This window comes from Oreochromis niloticus, linkage group LG15 (genome assembly GCF_001858045.2).
Source record: "Oreochromis niloticus isolate F11D_XX linkage group LG15, O_niloticus_UMD_NMBU, whole genome shotgun sequence".
Lineage (NCBI taxonomy): Eukaryota > Metazoa > Chordata > Actinopteri > Cichliformes > Cichlidae > Oreochromis > Oreochromis niloticus.
This window is the reverse complement of record NC_031980.2, coordinates 36661770-36674788: the sequence shown is the minus strand read 5'-3', so window position 1 is coordinate 36674788 and position 13019 is coordinate 36661770. Positions and strand designations below refer to the sequence as shown.

Here is a 13019-nt window from a genome sequence, read left to right as displayed (position 1 = left end):
TGTGTCTTGTGACCGCTCCAAAAACAGGCTCACAAACACATGCTCATGTCTTTTACTAATATACTTATGAGGACCGTCTCCTTTCTTTCTTTGGCATCACACAAAGATGGCTGACAGAAGTAGACTAAAACAGCCGAATATTTCAGCGATCTATGAATCACACTTGAACTTTGTTAACATTTGTGGCCTGGTTTCATCCATCCAGTAAACAAGACAAAGGAAAAGAAAAACAAAATGTCATGTTCTGGGAGCAACGCAACTACACGAGGCCATGTTTTTCCCATTAAAATAACATAGCAGACAGATTTATTTAACACCAGCTCACAACAATAGTTGCCTCAACAAGAAAGGAATTTCGGACTGATTCCTGCACGTCTCTCATGCTTACATTTAGAAAGTGTGCTGCATTAAACTGCATTATAACTTTCCCCTGTGGCTGGAAGCTAGTTTAAGCAGCAGCTCTGCTCAGTGTAATATTACCAGTCTCAAAGGTACAATATATAACATTTCTGCATAAAAATGTCTAAAACTGCCATGACTAAACCCTTAAGTAAAGAAATCCCTAATTTTCTTAAATGCAATGGGGTGTTTAGATTTGGTCAGCTTTCAGCTGCTTGCCCGGTTTACTTACGTCAGCTACCAAGGTCTAGCATACCTGTCTGGCATACTTACAGTTATTTTTATTACGCTTGCATGGACCTCACGGTCAGGGGCGCCGTGAGGGGGAGAAAAGTGATGTCGAGTCTAACTAGTAAACAATAGACTAGTCAACTAGTCTTTTTTTAGTATGAAAATTATTAAAATTATTAACCTGTCACAATAATCAGGTTGCTTTATTTTTGCAACAAAGTATAAAATCCAGTCACCCTCTGATCCAGCCGACCCCCCTCCTTATTTCATGATTTGGTTTGGTCCAGGTGCACGCGCTCCTGGTTGACCATGAGCACGGTTACACGGAAGAGTCTCTCCGTTGAAAACTGAGGTCCGGGTTTCAAAAAATAAATTGGCAGGTGGAAATTAAACTCATAACAAAGTCCATATGAAAGAAACTGCTTGACTTTCCTAGTATTAGTTAACTTACTTCATTTCTAACAGAAAATAATGTGTTTGTGTTCCTTTAGCCAACGTGTAATTGGTGCAGGCAGACCCTCCGCACATATGTTTGATCACTAATCTGACGACCTGGTGCCCCAGCAAACCTCTGGCTCAGCTGTCCCACGCATCTCCCCAAACTCTCACTCATGACAGTGAACCAGCCCCACTGATATCCGAAGAAGTAGGTGAGTTCAGGGTAATGGTTTTTTTAAGCCAGTGTGTATTGCTCTGGATATATTTTGCACACTGTCTATGATTGTTAGGCATTTATATATATATGTATAATATGTAAAAATGTCAATGGCTTGCATATATCTCAGCAGTCTTGCATTAAAACAAAAAATCAATTTATGTAAGCAAGATACTGATCCATGTGTTCACGTTGTCATATTTTTAGGGTTGGTATGTTTGCAATATTAAAGTGGTGGGGCCCTTAATGATATTTTTTTCTTCACGTGGCCCCAAATCCCTGGCAGCACCCATGCCCATGACTGACTTTGTCAGAGTGCATTTCCCCCACCTGTAGCTCAGTGGAATAATGTGAAATGCCTCACTTGTTTGCATGTGTGCGTCCTCGTGCAGGGTGCACTAGACAAACAAAACAGGGAACTCCCTATGAGTGACATCTAAATCACTGAGATTCAGTCGATCCCACTGCATTAAATTGAAGTTTTCAGCCATGAAAGCCTTTAAACTTGTAGCAAAAAAATGTAGCAGAAAAATGGTCTTTCTGTTTTGATCTATGAGCCATTAGCCCTTCTGAATTTAGGACAGAAAACACAAAAACGCATCCCGGTTGAAAAATTCAAACCTTGGTTTAAAACAGGGTATTAGCGATATTAGTCAGCCTTAGCATTGGTCTTCACCAGCCTGAGCATTCGACTCATCCTGGTGACCGGAATGCATTTAAAATGCCAAATATTCCCAACTGCACAGCTGCTGGAGGTCTTGGAAAGCATAAAGGGAAATGAGAAATGAAATAGAAACAGTTTCCATCACAGGATAAATAACTTGGAGAAAAGGTTATTTGAGAATTACGCTCAAAAACATCAAACTAGACCTGCGAATGTAAATTTACTTTTAATCCACTATGACCAGTTTAAAATTTCTTGCACTGAGTTGTTTCAGCTTCCCGTCACCTGCTTGCACTGTTACAAGATTAATTTCTTAATCCTTCCTAATACTTTCACTTGCAGGCATTTTTAAGACGGGCAAGTGGCTTGCCCACTGCATGGCTGTTCCAATATTAATTGACTGCTGACAACTTTTTCTCATTGATGTAATGGATTCTCCAGATTGACTGTGAGCAGACTCATGATACCATGTAAACTATATTGTAAAGGCTGGGGAATTAACCGTGACGTATATGACCCCAATTAGTACTTATCACCATTACTTTGAGCACTGCAATCCTGTGAGGAGGATTTAAAACGATCATTGTCAGTCAGTTTGAGGGAAGTTGAAAAATGACACTGTCTCCTGCCCATCAGTTGGTCAACTTTAGCTGTAAGAGATATGGTGGGAAAAAAATGCATCGGAAGAAAATGTGGTGTTAGTGCGAAAGGATAAGTCAGCATTTTCTTTCACTGTGCTGTGGCTTAATAACGTTGAGCTGCTGCGGCTGAGGGTGATGATTAGATGCAAAGGTGAAAATCTAAGATGGTGGAAAAACTAACAAACCAATATATATTCATGAGGTTAATTAGAGGATGTGCTATAATGATGCCTTTTTGTTATTGGGTTCTTTGTCAAATGGAAACTGGCACTGGAAAGTGTCAGATTGCAAATCAATGCCAATTATATCAATATATTATGAGTCAATAATATTTTTTGGTTGGTTTGTGATGTTGCTGAACTGCTGTGAATTAAAGATAACATGAGTCGTGGTGGCAGCTTTTGGGTAAATATGCACTAATTCATATTGTTGGCTGTCAGTTGTGGATCGCTTTCCAGCGGCGACCAAGACAAAGAAGTTTTCATGATAAAAAGCATAATAACAATAGAAAGAGTTCATTTCTGTTAGTAAATCGTTCACATAATGAGTACTTACAAGAAAACAAAGCACATTTTAACCATCACGAAACCCTAATCATCGCTCACGGAGCACAGTGTTGCTGCTAAAACGGTGTATTAATATCATGGATATCAGATTTTGTGAAGTGATTTAATTGTAAGTAAATAAATACAACATTAACATTTAAGTCAGCATTTCGACGTATTTGATTATATTCATCACGCAGTAAATAAAACGGCGATACTTTTTTCTGTAGCTTTTTCTTTAAGCATCTCTGATTCCTCGCAGATGTTAAATTAAGCCATTAATCAGATATGTTTCTGGTGGAGGTGGGAATTTTAAAATAAATAAAACACACACTGATTGCTCACTGATTTACTATTGTGTTTCACAATTGGTGTTGTTATATCACTTTCAACCATCAAGTGGCTTGTAAACCAGCTCATGCCCAAATCATGAACACGAGCAGCATTTCAGGGCTGTATAATCACCTTGCTTATTATTCAGAGTAGTCTATCCAGTGTTGATTAATGCTTCTGAGCAAATATGTACAGAGGGCCTGGTTAATCTGCAGGACTGTTTTAATCAAGTGGACCTTTGTTTGTGTCCAGCCGTCTAGTTTGTCCACCAGCCGTGGGCTCTCACATGGTCGTTACATATCGATCACAGCAGAGAATTTCTGCAGAGTAGAATTTTTGTTTGGCTTGACTGCTTTCTACTTCCACCCACTCTCCTCTGTAACATCACCCTTTACCTCTTCCCTTACTCATCTGTCTGTATGTTTCCTCCCTCCTCCGTTCGGAGACTAGCCACTAATCCTCGGAGCGTTTTATCATGCAGTGGTGACAGTGGGTACTCCTGTCAGCTGACCTGACCCCAGCGGACCTCTGCCGCTATCGACCAAGTGACCCAGTGTACTGCTGAGGGAAAACAACATTTCCTGCAACTGCAGAGGGGTCCCCGAGCAGCGAGAGAGGAGCCGGCAATGTGACTGACACAGGGTGACAAACACTTTGAACTCAGACAACAGGAAATTAATGCATGGAGCGCCGCTCAAGGCACAGCACATTGCATGCGGCACACTTAAATTGACACGTCTATCCAGATGACACATGTTGATACTGTGGCTGTGGCCTTGGTTTCACTTGTGAGTCTCTGCATCTGGTTCTCCTCCAATACTGCTGGCACACTGGCCACATAAAGACAGGCCCTGCAGATACTGGAGCCGCCCTGTGAATACAAATGTAAGTGGCTTAGTCTTTTTTTATTTTTTTGCATCCAAAAACAAATCTCAATATGGCATCAGCAACTTGAAACTTAATGTGAAAATAGGATTGGCATTTGTGCTACTAAATGACCCCATTTAAAATCACTGAATGCAGGGGTTGCAGTTAGCTTGTGTGGGCAGTGATGGTATCTGTTATTTTAGCCTGGGGGGGGCCTCTGGAATTTAAGTGCTTAATCTTGTCTGCCTACTGAACCAAAAAGAAAAGCTGTTTGTTAGACTACATCTATGTGATGGTGTCTATTTTTTAAACTGCAGGTTTTGTGTGGAAGCCACTTGTGTCCTGTTGTAGGTTGTTTCAGTGGCGACATTGGCCATCAATGAAACAAGAAGGTATAAATAGATACATCTCACCTTCTTCCCCCTATTTCAGTTGAGCCATTGAGAACACTGGGTATCAAAGTCAAAACATGGTTATTATGTCCACTAGTTTTCATGACTTCATAGCCACACAGTATCCGATCTCCAGTGGCCAAGCTAACGTAAAAGGGCAGAGACTCATTTTACTGTTGGACACAAAACAAACAGAGACATTTCCCGCAATTCCTGAAAAGGGACACCAAAGGTTCCGCCCAAAGTGCAACTGTGTTAAGAGTATATAGGGTTTTTGCATAGAAGCCTGCATTTTTTTGTAATTTTACACCAAGTGCTTTTTTTTGTCATACATGCATTAAAATGATGAAACCCATCCACCTGAGAAAGCAAGTTTAGAATAAGTTGTTGTTAGACCTGCTATTGCTGTATATAAATGCAAAGAGGCACTGCCCTATACCAGTAAGCTTTTATGCATTCGATTACCTAAATTTACTGTGTGCCATGCCCACGCCACTGTTTTAGATAACTGGTGTCAGAGCTATGTCGTATGAACATACCTTTACTCTTTTCCACATGATTTCTTCTTCCTGATCTTAATCTCAATAGTGCACTGCTGACATACATAAATATTTGATTTTTTTTAACGTAGTTTCTTTCAAGTTGCACCAACCTGACTGCATTTAAAGCACAAAAAATTCAGCCATCCAGCTGTTCTTCCTTTATCAGCCAAAGAACCGACTTCACCGAGCTACCCAGTCACAGCTGTGAGCCATAACGTCGAAGAGAGTCGTAATGTGGTTCATACTTGATATCACCTTCAAGCTGAAAAGCCCTGATGTACTCAAGACAACACAACCATCGAGCATCTGTCGGAATCCCCCAGGCTCTGCTTTAACTTAGTTGACGAGTACATGTGCAGCGAGGAAATATTGCATTTCCCCAAAAGCCAGACAGCAAAATGAACATTTGCCATAATGATTGCATTACAGTGTAGGCTTATGCATTTAATTACAACATCAGACCTGAGTCGCTTATTAAAATGATATGAAAGTTAGGACCTTTGCAGCCAGGCTGTACACAAAGGGTGAAACTAATCAATCAGGTGGAGGCACGAGCGTATTCCATTACACTTATTGAAATACATTCATAATAAAAGTCTATTTCCAGGGCTTTTGCTAGAACATGTAATAGGCACCATTCATAGAGCTGAGTGTCAATACTATGATTATCACAAATAAGCGCAAAGTAATTTACCCTTCTGAATTAACAGAGAAATGACTTGGAAGGCGGAAGCGTGCCTGACATTAGACCATCTGATCATTTATGATTGTTGGGGATATGAAACCCCAGCTCAGATATCATTAATTGCTTGTCCTCCCTTTTTCAGTCAACATAATGCTTTTCTCTGTTCCTATCTGCAATGTGATCCATTGAATCTGAGATGTAATTTACATGATTGACAAGACATTTTATTGTCGTTTCAGACATAAGAAGTTTAAAGAGAAGGCTTTAAAGGTCATGTCAGTAATTTCATCAGCTAAGAAATGTACTGTGGATAGATTTCAGGGCTTTCCTCTAAGGATGAAACAATGGCACTGCATAATAATAGCACCATCCAGCCACTTACAAAAGTAATGTGTCGGGCTTGGTTTAAAGTACAGAAACGACTCGGACACCCTTTATTTATATTCTTGTACAATGATGACGATTGAAAAATTTCACCAGTGCGGCCGTGCCATTCTAAACTGTGGCCCTTTAGTTTAAGGTGTATTTACACACAGCCAGCCAACAAAGTAGCTCCGAGTGCCGTTATTGGCCAAGAGTAAAACGAAAAAAACAAAAGATGTTGATATGAATCAGAGAAGTGCGATGGATTCCTAGAACTGCATTCTCATTTTAATAAAATGAAATCAGATTAGATCTCACAACACTTCACTCATGCTATATTGAAACTGACCTACAGTTCAGTAGACATTAAATTATAGAGCATACTGTATATTAATTTTCTCTGATGGCTTTATTTGTTCTTGTTTTATTGCTTTAGGTCTGGCTATTCTGCATTTGAACACATGAACTAACTGATTATTCATTAATAAAACAAGTGACCTGAACCCAAATCGTTTCATAAACAACAAAATCTCTTTGCTTTTTCAACACTTGTTGGACATACTCGGAAAAATACAGGCTGCTTTGCTTGTATGGAAAATCCTTTCTCTTTCTGTTCTCTCTCACAGTGAAGAGAAGTGGAGCAAGCTGTGCATTTTGCTCTTATAACCAGATATTTGACTAAGACAAACTACTACACAAATAGGACAATGACAACACAAAGGCAATCCAAGTAATATGACAAAGATCACAGACGAAAAAAAAAATGTTCTTCAAGATTATGCTCGCGCACAGTTCCTGGGACCCTGTGGGACCACTTGCCCAGGATTAGCATGACAAGGTTCCATTGCAAAGGCCCCTCTGAATCTTAATGAGAAACTACAATCCAACAGAGACATTCATAATATATTTTATATCTTCTCTTCATAGCCTCCTTGCACATTTGCCACCAGCAAGGAAACTCAAAATCAATATTCAGCTGGAATGCACACCAATGCCCAAGGTTACCCCCCCCCGCCTTTCTGTTTATCAATTATAAATATAGTAATGAGCCTCAAAAATGTAATGCATATTTTACAAAAAGATTCCAACAGTTACAATTTGTGTATTAACACGTATGTAATGTTTTCATCAGTACTGCATTACATTACCATGCAGTTAGGAATGTAGTTATTATTGCTATTATTATTATTATCTGCTCAGATCTTTGATTATGATGGCATTGAATATTTTTCTCTGTGCAAACACGAGTACTTTATGGCTGCAGTGTTTTTAAGTGTTACCATTTTTTCTGAAGGCTCCTTGGGTCTCTGTTGTTTTATATTTTGCTTTAGATATCCGAGTTGTCTGACTCACTCTGATTTAAGTTGCAGGAAAATGTGCTTTGTTATGTCTCTGTGAATATCCTGATTAGAATGAAAGCAATGCAAAGATTGCAGTAGCTATCCCGCCATATCATATTTCCTTCTTAAATGTCCTTTAGAAACAAGCAGGCTAGGCGAGTGGACATTAACTGGTTACATATTCCTTCTCCTCTTGTCAAATAATGAATAAAGATGTTGCTGCTGTGTGAATACAGCACTATAATGGATTATTTTACATGAGACACGGCATACAGTAGGTGTCTTGTGAGTGGGAGTTATCTGTATTGGCCTGCAGAAGCTTGTACACAGCAGGAGATCCTGTAGTTATTGCTTGAGGCTTCCCTCCGGCAAGTGCCAATGAGTTTATCAGACGAATATTAGATTTACTGATAAGATGGAGTCTCTCTGCTGTGAAGGACCTGAACACAAGATTTAAAGAATGCATCATTCCTGATTACTAAAAACTATGTGATAACTCATGTAATTACGTAAGAAAATTGTGTTATACAATTTATTAAACTCTGTGGGAACTGGACATGTGCAATGTGTTACGCACTGCATATATTAGTCAGAAACAGTCCAGATGAAATGATACAGTACTGGTACTACCACACCCACCAGTACAAATATTATATTTTATTTCCTTTCTCTTCGTAGGAGTGTTAAGTTTCCTTCAGTTTTTCTGCTTGGTTGATCGATCACTTTAATTATTGTGTGTTTTCTCTTATTTGTGGTTAACAGTACACTGGTTCCATCATTGCATGTTTATAATGTGACAGTTAAGTTTATTTGTACTCCTTTCGATTGTTTATGTCTGTGTTAAGGGCGCACTAATCCAACACGGTTGCTTTGTGAGGCTCACAGTTTTTAATGTTCACAGACCTGGAGGCACGAGTATTGAGACTGAAGGACCTGCACTAAGAGTGAAGCAAGACACAGCAGGTCTCTGACAAATTCAGAAGTCTGGGGATGAATGGTTTATTTTGCTCTCTGTTTGTGAAAGGCTGGAACAGCATCTACAATGACTTTTAATGAGATCGCAAGATAATTTATGAAACTGCTTTAATTTTTTTTTCACAGTTTAAATGCAATCAAGAAACTTCATACAAATAAGTTAATCGCCATGTATCGCACCTCACTGCAGTCTGTTGTTTAGTTGTTTCATCAGGAGACGCCAAGCAAGTCAGAAGGAAGGGATGTTTTAAGACTTAAAGCCCTTCAGAAGTACACATTTACACCACTGGAGACTCCAAAGCGCTCACACTGGCACTGTTTTGATATATTTCAATAAGCTAGACATTGATGTCTAAATGCATAATTGTCTGGCCAGTCTATCCATTAATCTCAATGACTAGTTCATGATCCTTACTCACCTCATGTTTGTGCTTAGGATTTGTCTTATTCTGATTACAAGGACTTTGTGGGTTTCACCTTCAAATTCAGTCATAGGAAATAGCTGTTCCTCCTTGAGGTAAATGGGAACTCTGTATACTGGCAGGGAATGGCTTATTTCATCTTTTTTTTTCTGAGCCAGTCGCTCTCATCCTTTTTTCATTTGAAATCCTGCATCTAGTAATTTCATAATTATGGGAGGGGATTATAACGAAGGCAGCTGGAGCTGCAGGTTAATTGGATTTTTCACCTCGACGGGACCGGATCTAAGTCGCCCATGGGCCGCAAATCTGCACATTTGAAGTTGGGGACAGGACAAAGGAGGCTGGGGGAAGAAAAGAGTAAGCAGTTAAAGGGTCCCCTTTGACTTCAAGAGTTTGGGAAGTTACTTTTGCGCTGCCAGTTACTGTTTGTGGTTTCAGAGGTTTTCCTTTGCTTGTACACAATTGCCTTCATCCACGCTGATGGCATCTATAATTGGCAGTGTTTTCCGTTCACAGGAGTTACTGCTGCAGTAGCTATTGCAGCAGCTATTGATAACCTCAGAGAAATACCCCAAGGGTTTGAAAATGAACTTCTTAAACAAACTTTCAACAAATACATGAATGCATACTACTTGCAAGAACAGTCACACTGTGCTCTGTTTTTGAAAGAAATACCAAATTGATTGGATTGATCACCGGTGGTGCAGTGGTTAACAGTGTCACAGCAACAAGGTCCTGAGTTTGAATCCACCGGCTTCCTTTCATGTGTGGAGTTTGTTCTCCCCATGCCTGCTGGGATTCTTTGGCTTCTCTGGCTTCCTCCTACAGTGCAAAGACATGCGTGTTAGGTGAATTTGTGATTCTAAATTGGTTCGTAGGTATGATTGTGAATGGTTGTCTTTTCTCTCTGTGATAGATTAGTGACCTGTACCCCACCTCTTGCCCTGTGACAGCAGTGACGGGCTTTAACCCGACAACTACCCTGAATTTACTGAAGAAAATGGGTGGATGGCTCATAAAATGCATTTAAGCACTTGATTAAAGTAAAAGAATTGGCGTGAATTTATTTTAAAAATGATTATAACATCTCAGTCGATCTTAAACAGAGGATTAGTTAAATAAATAGCTTTTTAAATGTCTCTTTTAAATCTGCTTTCTGCAAAAGATTGATTGTTTTACGTCTCCTGGAGAGGGAAAAATGATGCTGGAGACCTTCACTGCACTCTGGAAACGCACATTAAATCTTTTCATCGACAGGAAAATGTCTTTCATGCAATTTCATCATATCCTACAGAAATCCTTAGATCCTGAAAATGATCTCAGACTTGACAATCAGACAGTCACAGCTATGTTTGGTCAGATATTACTCCTGTGCTTCTTTCAGTCAATAACCCATTCGTCTTAAATAGTTTCACTCTGATTCTGCTGACAGTATTCTCTACTTCTGTTTCCAGAGGCTGACTTGTTCCTCCGTGGGAGGAACCAAGCTCTCAGCCCCTCGGCTCCTGGCCTACTTCTGAATCAATGTTTGACAAAGGGCGAGTCTCTCCCTCAGCAAAAGGCAGGGAATTAGAGAAGATCTTGAATGGTGAGAAGGCCACACGCAAAGCTAGAGGCTGTATAGTCCACATTCTCTCTCAGAGACAAACAGTCAGTGCGAGCTCATATTTCCCTGTCCTCAATAATGAAAATAAACCTGCTTACACACCAAGTTTATCCACGTCGAAGGTCACCGTGTCGGGATAAACAAACTGCAGTTAGAGAGAGGGGTGAAGAAAGGGTTGGCAAATATTTGTTTGCCTGTATTTTATGAAGACCTGACTGACACCACTGAAACGTGAGCTTCGGCTGTTAAAATGAACTTTATTTTACAATTTGTACATAATCTTGCACTGGAGTTTTTTTTTTTGTTTCAGGTAAACAGATAAATCGGGTGAATGGTGCTTCTGAGTGAGATTTATCCTAACAAAAACAATGAGCAAAGACAAACCTGCAGGTCTGACAATGGAGCATTGCTTTCAGTGTTAACTGTGGTGGAAGTTCTGAGGTTTAACACATTGTTCTGCACTCAAAAAGGCATATTTTCCCTCTAAGTGTGGGTTAGCCACTTCTTTTTAATACGCATTGTCAGTTTAGCATTACTTTTTGTGACTTTTACGGCACATATTTTGTCATTCCGCTGTCAAAAAGACTATCAATTCGTTATAATATTTATATTTGTCATTCTTAAGACTAATTTTATGCTTTCAAATTATGTGTACGCTATCAAACGTTAAGGGATGTTAAACACAGATAAAATGGCGCTGCATGTTTTACAATGCAGGAAATCAATATGCTTTTTTTCTCATTATTATGCATGTCATTATGCCTGCCATTTCAACAGTCAACAATCACCACAACACTTGATTCCAAACTGACATTCAAGGGGTCTGTACAAGAGATCACAAAAAAAGGAACATAATTCTTCTATGACAATTTGAAGCCTCAGATAATTGCACAAAATGTCACATAATTGTTGAAAAAGTCAAAACAACACACAGCCCACACAGCCTTATGTGCACTGACATAAAGTGCATTTTTGCTAAGTTCTGAGTCATTTCCTTCAATGCCAAATGGTAAACAGTGCAATTTCCAGCAACCCTGCTGAGAGCTGTCACTCTGCCTCAACTGGTGTTATATTAAAATGCTTCAGAAATTAGCACTACCTGAGGCATAAACCACCCAAGAACTGACTGTGGGCTCCAGCAGAAGCAGACATTAATTAGAGCAAATATGTGTCATAGCTGGACATATTATGTATAATATATTTCTACAGCTGCAGCCAAGTGTTACATTGACCCCTTGTTAGGTCTGTGGACACATTTCCACTCCCACACGGCATTTTAAGCCAACATCTTACTACAAGACTTCCGTACTGCCAGACCCTTTAATGGCGCTCAGTCTAGTGCTCATTTAAAAATATACTAAGTGGACAATGCTTTGAACCAGTGTCGGGGTTTTTTGTGTTTTTCTTAGCCTTTATTAGTGTCACAACCACACAGAGGAACATTTACAATGCAGTTTTCCTACCTGAGTTTCTCATCTTTGAATCACATGGAAAGATTTGGCTTCTCTGTAACACATACGCGCTCTCTAAACTCTGCAGTTAGCAAAGAAATAGCAGGAAAAGAAAGCAAATAAACACTCTAGAAAATAAATTCACTAATTTACCTGTCAAGGTGCTCGGGACTTAACTTGTAACCTGAGTCAAAAGTGTATTTTGTCCATAGCAAAATAATAAAAGCTGTTTTCTCAAATAGTACCAAAACCACAAACCATTAAAAAGCAACTGGCATTTGACAAAAAATCTCACATTTATTTTATTTGTTAAACAAGTGTTGAACTTTACATCAGTCTTAAGTGAAGAGCCCCTTGGTAACATGTTTACATAAAAAACATGAGCTACAGTACAGCATGTATACCAGTGCTGGAAAATATTCACACATTTCCCATTTATTTATTCTTTTTTTTGGAAAGATTTTAATAAATAAAATATCCAAACCCAAGCGGAAGAACTACATTTATGATAGGAACTTTATTGTTCAAAGTCGCTCGTTTCATTTGCGCTCGCCCACCACTCTGCCGTTACTTAAAAAGATCTATATCTGCCAGAATTACACAAAAAAACTGTGCAATGCATAAGTCACCTTAACTGGGGTTTTTGCATTCCCATTCTACCAAAGTAAATGGCAAAGTCAAATAAACATATTTAAACATGGGCGATATCGATGGAAGAAAAAAACACTGTTCACAAGTGGAAAAGGCGATAATGCATCTTTGTAATTAGTTGACTCGATCTCTCTTTTTATAAGCCTTAACGTTCAAACGCACTACCATGAATGAAGTGTTGGAACCATAAACACACTGAATAACATATGTGCAACTTCTACACAATAGTCTCTCAAACGTTAGATTTTGCAATTATA

General features: G+C 39.2%; 1 long non-coding RNA gene across 9 annotated transcripts in view; it reads left to right on the top strand.

The window, feature by feature from the left end:
- Window positions 1–863: 863 nt before the first annotated feature.
- Window positions 864–13019, top strand: part of LOC102077928 (uncharacterized) — a 47878-nt gene continuing 35722 nt past the window's right edge. For 2 of the 9 annotated variants that reach the window (XR_003214085.1, XR_003214084.1), the window contains exons 1-4: window positions 864–1010; window positions 1122–1280; window positions 3919–4353; window positions 10509–10642. This is a non-coding gene — a long non-coding RNA (uncharacterized LOC102077928). The other 7 variants (XR_003214083.1, XR_003214087.1, XR_003214089.1 and 4 more) reach the window with 7 other exon arrangements.